Source organism: Hibiscus syriacus, unplaced genomic scaffold (assembly GCF_006381635.1).
Source record: "Hibiscus syriacus cultivar Baekdansim isolate YM2019G1 unplaced genomic scaffold, ASM638163v2 tig00116944_pilon, whole genome shotgun sequence".
NCBI classification, from domain to species: domain Eukaryota; kingdom Viridiplantae; phylum Streptophyta; class Magnoliopsida; order Malvales; family Malvaceae; genus Hibiscus; species Hibiscus syriacus.
The window spans coordinates 703,453-709,554 of NW_024063479.1; the positions used below are offsets into that span (position 1 = coordinate 703,453).

The 6,102-nt window shown below is 32.7% G+C and overlaps 1 pseudogene; it reads left to right on the forward strand.

Moving 5' to 3' along the window:
* The first annotated feature begins 1,074 nt into the window (after window positions 1–1,074).
* On the forward strand, window positions 1,075–5,870 carry LOC120188449 (annotated as a pseudogene).
* Window positions 5,871–6,102: the final 232 nt, after the last annotated feature.

The window sequence follows — 6,102 nt, forward strand, 5'->3', positions numbered from 1 at the left end:
CGTATAATATATAGTTTTAAAAACGATTTTTGAAAACATATATAATATAGTTTTTGAAAACATGCTTTTAAAAAATATAGTATATAGTTTTTAAAAAAGGGTTTTTGAAAACATATATAATATAGTTTTTGAAAACATATTTTAAAAAACATATAGTATATAGTTTTTTAAAAAATAATTTTTGAAAACATATTATTTTGAAAACATATATATATACAGTTTTAAAAAACGGGTTTTGAAATTTTCTCCTCGTCATTATTTTTTAACTACTACGAGTTTGTTGATGCTAATCGGGGGTGTTACTCGGATGACAGACGTTCTGCAACAAGTTATTGCATCTATTTATGTGGCAATCCTGTTTCTTTTGCTACGTCTATGATAATAACGAATGCAGTATTTGTGTTAGCAAATCCAGTTCTGCACTCACCTGACTATTCTAGCACAACAATAGAGAATAACACTACTACATGAGCCATAATACTACTAAGCAAAGCATTCTTTCCAAGTAGAAAAACGTGCAAAGTGGATAACTGTGTCGTCTTTAATTGCCGCGCACATGGTGAATTCTGGATTTGGATAGACTGTTTTCAGAGCACTCACAGTTACAAGTCCAATGCGAAAAGGCAAATCCATGCAGAAAGTGAAATGCCAACAACTTGACCTATGCTGATGCATTTTGCAGAGACGAATATCAATTGATTGGAACCAATGAAGATTTAACGGGCAATGATTAATTTGATATACAAACTTAAATTTAGTTACAAAATCAATACAGTCCATAAAATTCAACAGATAAATATACACGTATTTAATGATTTAAATGAATAAAAATTTTAGTTAAATAAGGGTGGATAGTTTAAGGACTTTAAAAAAATAGTATAATATTTTATTATATATTAATAGCCACAATCAATACCACGTACGCACACCTAATTGTATGGTTTGTGTTGCAAGTTCTCCATGTTGTCCATAAACACAGTGTAACAGAAACCATATTTTAGATTAAAAAAAACCCAAAGGGAAACCTCAAGACATTAAAGTAAAAAACAGGAGATCCGACACCAAGAGAACTTAATGAACCCAAGCCAAGTTCCCAGTTTAACTGCGGAACAAAACAGGAGATCCGCCAGTTACAAACTCGACATGTGGGATTACGACCTTTTGCACTCCTTGTCTTGTGATCAGCAGGTCGAGCTATATGTTTATATTTTTCTTGTGCTGTGTTTTAGGCATTTATCAGTGACTATGAATATATATATATATGTGTTTGCAGGTTGAGGCTTATGAAGATAGGGCAAAGCAACTGGAGGAGCGGGTGAGAAGCACGATGAACGATGTCGATGAGATACAGTCGACGGAGATGAAATAAGGGCAGCCCTTGAGAGAATTGCATCATTGGAAGACGAAAGTAACGAGAGCTTACATGCCACTGCTCTCAGTTTCAGGCAGACAACATGGTTTTGAGGTTTCTCAAGGTACGTGCCATGTTGATCAATAACAAGTTATAATTCAATTTGATACATGCCAACACATACTATATATTAATTTTTGCTCTGAACTTTTCTCTCAATTGTCTTGTTTTTTACATCTATTACACACTAATCCCATATGTTATATTATATAGTGTGCATAAACCGACTAACTAGAATCTTTTAGCTTCTACCCATCTTCCATGATTTTCTTTTAATTTTGCCGCCACATCACAGTATTCAATAAATGTTATATTCGTACTCATCATCGAGTGATTTTAGTGGTTAAAGAAAATATTATTCTTTATTAAGGTTTTAGTTTCAAACAATTGTATTTACATAATGCATTATTAATAAACAAAAATATTATTAATATATATTAACTTAAAACCACCTCATATTATTCAAAAAAAATGTCTAAAAGCTTTATCACTTCTGTTCTGCCATTATCCTTTATTAATTGTTAAGCATTTCAATATTTTTCTTCCAATAATACCACTATTCTCTTCATGAATCTTCCAAGTATGCTGCTATGATCTAGAATTTTCTAATTGCTGTCTTGAGGCTTCAAGTTAATGTCAATACACCACCTTTATTTAGTTTTTAAGATATTTTTACACTAATTGATTGTCAACTTAAAATGTAAAGTTAGGTTTCATTTTTTTTACCATCCTAGCATCCCGAAAACAACATGCCAGCTCTCTAGTATGCAAGATGACCTTACAAAAGAATATAAAGCTGAGCATGTTAAACTATTTGCAGACATCCGTCGAGATCTATCCCTCTAAATATTCAGAATGCAACAAACTTCTGATTGGTAGTCCCTCACTCTACAAAACATGTTTTCAATACTTCACCTCTACTACCACCAAACTTTGAAGATTGATTGACAAAGCATACCATCTTTTACTAAACAATCTATCAATGTGCTGTTTTGTCTACGAACATAGTTGAATTGTACCTATCTTATTCTTTTAAATCCAACCATCGTCGAACACTTTCATTTCACCCAACTCCAATTCTTCATGTTTCCGCAGCACCCAACTACGATTAGCATCGACTAACCTCTTTAATTTACCCCTTCTGATGGGTCATAAAGCCTCACTTCGATGAAGAAAAACATCAGCCCTAAAGTTTGGAGTTATTTAAGAAATTAACATCTAAAATTAATTTTTATTAAAATAATTTTTCATTTACAATAAAAATACATCAAGTCAGACACCTTTTTTAAAATTATTTTTAACAAATACGTTTTCCATTGAATAATAATATTTTATTCGAATGATTAAGAGGTGTGTGTTTGTTTGGTTTTAGATTCAAACCAACTACAAACATTTTTATTGTTTCTTTTTTAATTATAAATATTTTTAATTAAATATATTTTTCTTATCGCTTTGGTTCAAGTATTGGGATAAATAATTTTTTTTATTTAATATAATTACTTAAAGTGCTATGTTTTTTACACAATTCTTACTTTGAAAAGGGAAAGACGAATTTTTGCTCCTAATGAATATTGAACCCACAACCTAAGGATTAAAAGAAATGTTTATTGAGAACTTTCAACCACATGGTCTAACGAATTTTTAACTACTTAAAGTATTCTTAAACATATACATATACATAAACATGAACATATATTTATAGTTAAAATTTTATTTGAATTAATAAAATATATAGTTCTCAAACCCCATTAAGGGTAAAGCATTCAAGTGATCTCCCGATTATACATTGTTGTTTATTGGTTTTCTGATTATTAAAAGTTATAAATTAGTCTTTCGACTATAGGACGTTGCTTTGTTGAGTCATTCCATTATTAAAAGTTACAAAATGATCACTCGACTATTTATATATTCCAAACCATCTTTTCCCGTTAAAATATTGGCGATCGTTTGAGTTTATTGTTAACATATTGACTGAGATATAATCAAATTAGATCCCAAAATTATTTGAGCTGTATTTTGTAAATCGAAATATTATGTCTTCGAGCCAATGTTTTAAAGCAACAATGGTGCCAATATACATTATTAAAATATTATTTTATCATATCCTAATCAGGTTAATGTCCAGCTCAAACAATCGTTAATATTTTAGTGGAAAATGATGAGTTTGGAACATATGAATAGTTGAATTACAATTTTTTAATTTTTAATAATTGTAGGACTCAGTAAAGCAACATCCTATAGTCAAGGATTATTTTTTACTTTACCCTAAAAATAATGGAATATAACTTAGTTTAAATGAATAAATATTTTATTTAGGTGCATACTAAAATATTTATATTTCTTTTTATTAACAACTATTTTATTTATAATATTATAAATTAAAAAAATTAGCTGACCCTTATTCTAATATGTAATGGGGTAAGGGGGAAGTAGGATAGTAGGCTGCCCCAACGCCAGGTTGAGAGCAGCTTCCGTGAGAGATCTCCGAATTATGAATTGCCCTCCGTGAGACTCGATCTCACGACCACAAGGTTAAGAACCTTGTGCTCTACCAACTGAGATGGAGAGGCCGAAATTATGTGGGAGATGGAAAGGCTAATTGCCCCAACTTTAATAGTTTAATTAATTTTAAGTTATTAATATTTTATTGTTATTCTCGAAATTTACTGAATTAATTATATTTTATGATTCTTTCAATTTTAAAATTAAATTTTAACTTTTAATATTTCTAGATTCATTATTCTTTAAGATCATTCAATTTCAAAATTAGTAAAATAAAACTATAACTACTTAAATTTTATAATTTATTCGATTTTAAAAACTTTATTTATTTTAAAGTTAAAACTATGTATAATTCAATGTTTGTGACAAGCGGTCACAATATTGTGTAATTCCAGTTAATTGAATGATACACTTTGAACACAGATGCATTTAGTAGTTTCTTAGACCAAAATGGCTCATTCAAGGCAATCCTTAACAAGGATGTAAAGGGATTGCTAAGCCTGTATGAAGCTTCGTACTATGGCTTTGAAGGAGAAAATCTCATGGACGAAGCCAAGGGGTTCACCACAATGCATCTCAATAGCGTCCCAATATCAAACATAAACCAAAGCCTAGCCGAACAAGTAAATCATGCTTTGGAGCTTCCTCTGAACCGCAGAGTTGGACCATCGAGTCATATGGTCGACGACTAGACGTAAACCAAGTGGTTCTTGAGCTAGCTAAATTGGATTTCAACAGGGTTCAATCCCAATACCAGAGGGAACTGCGAGACATGTTAAGGTTGTATATCTTGTACATAAGCCTTTGATTTCAAGCTTCAATTTGATTAATTTGACCTCTCTCGCGTGATCTAGATGGTGGAGGGCGATGGGACTCTAAAAAAAACTGAGCTTCGCTAGAGATAGACTAATGGAATCTTTCTTCTGCACTGTTGGGATGGTGCCTGAACCTCAATTTTCTAACTGCACAATGTTTCTGACCAAAACTATCAAACTGGTAACCATCCTCGATGATGTTTACGGAACGGTGGACGAACTGGAACTGTTGACAGATGCCGTTGAAAGGCACTTATTATCGACAAGGAATTCAGTTCACAACTATTTACTTGCTGATTCTTAAGGCCATTTGCAGGTGGGATGTCAATATTTTGAATGATCTTCCAGATTATATGAAATCATGCTTCTTAGCTCTTTACAATACCGTCAACGAGATTGCTTCCGACATTCTTAAGGAGCAAGGGGAAGTTGTTCTTCCATACTTAACAAATGCGGTATACTATATATATGTTTTGTTCAAATTTCTTCTGCTATAAGCTTTGAAGTTGCTGGTTTTGTTTCAGTGGGCGGATTTATTGAAGGCGTTCTTACAAGAAGCAAAATGGAGTTACCAGGAACAAACACCCAAGTTTGAGGAATATCTTGAAAATGCATGGATGTCTGTCTCAGGGCCTCTTCAATTGATTCATGCCTACTTCTTACTCGGTCACGGCAGAGCAAAGGAGGAGCTTGAGTGCTTAGAAAAGTACCACAATCTCTTGCGTTGGCCGTCCGTTATCTTCCGACTCTGCAACGACATTGCTAGTTTCAAGGTACTTACTAGGATTTAAATTGTGATTGCAAACTTAACGAATTACGATATTCTAACTCGTTTATCGTAGGTTGAGATGGAGAGAGGCGACATATCCGGCATCCTATGTTACATGTGTGAAACCGGTACATCGGAGTAGTCGGCTAGGGAACACATGAACAAGTTGATAGATGAAGCGTGGAAAAAGATGAACAGAGAAGGATTTGAAGGGTGTGGTTTCGACGAAGTTTTCATAGCGACGGCGTTAAACATCGCTAGACTGTCTCATTGCCTGTACCAGTAATGAGATAGTCATGGAGCCCCCGATGCGAGATCCAGAGAATAGGTAACGTCTTTGTTAATTGAACCCGTCCAGCTTGCCGGGAGATGAGTAATTTTCCAGCAATAACACAATTTAAAATTTTAGTTTCTATTAAGAGTTTGTTGCACATGATACTGTCCAAAAGTTTCAAAGATCAACCCTCCCTAATATTTATAGTTTCTTCAGTATATGCATTTAATGTTATGAGATTTACATCAAATGTTATTAATTCTAATTTTCTATTATTAGTAATTCGTCCAACTTTTTATCTTTTTGTCTTTATTGATTGACGATGACACAA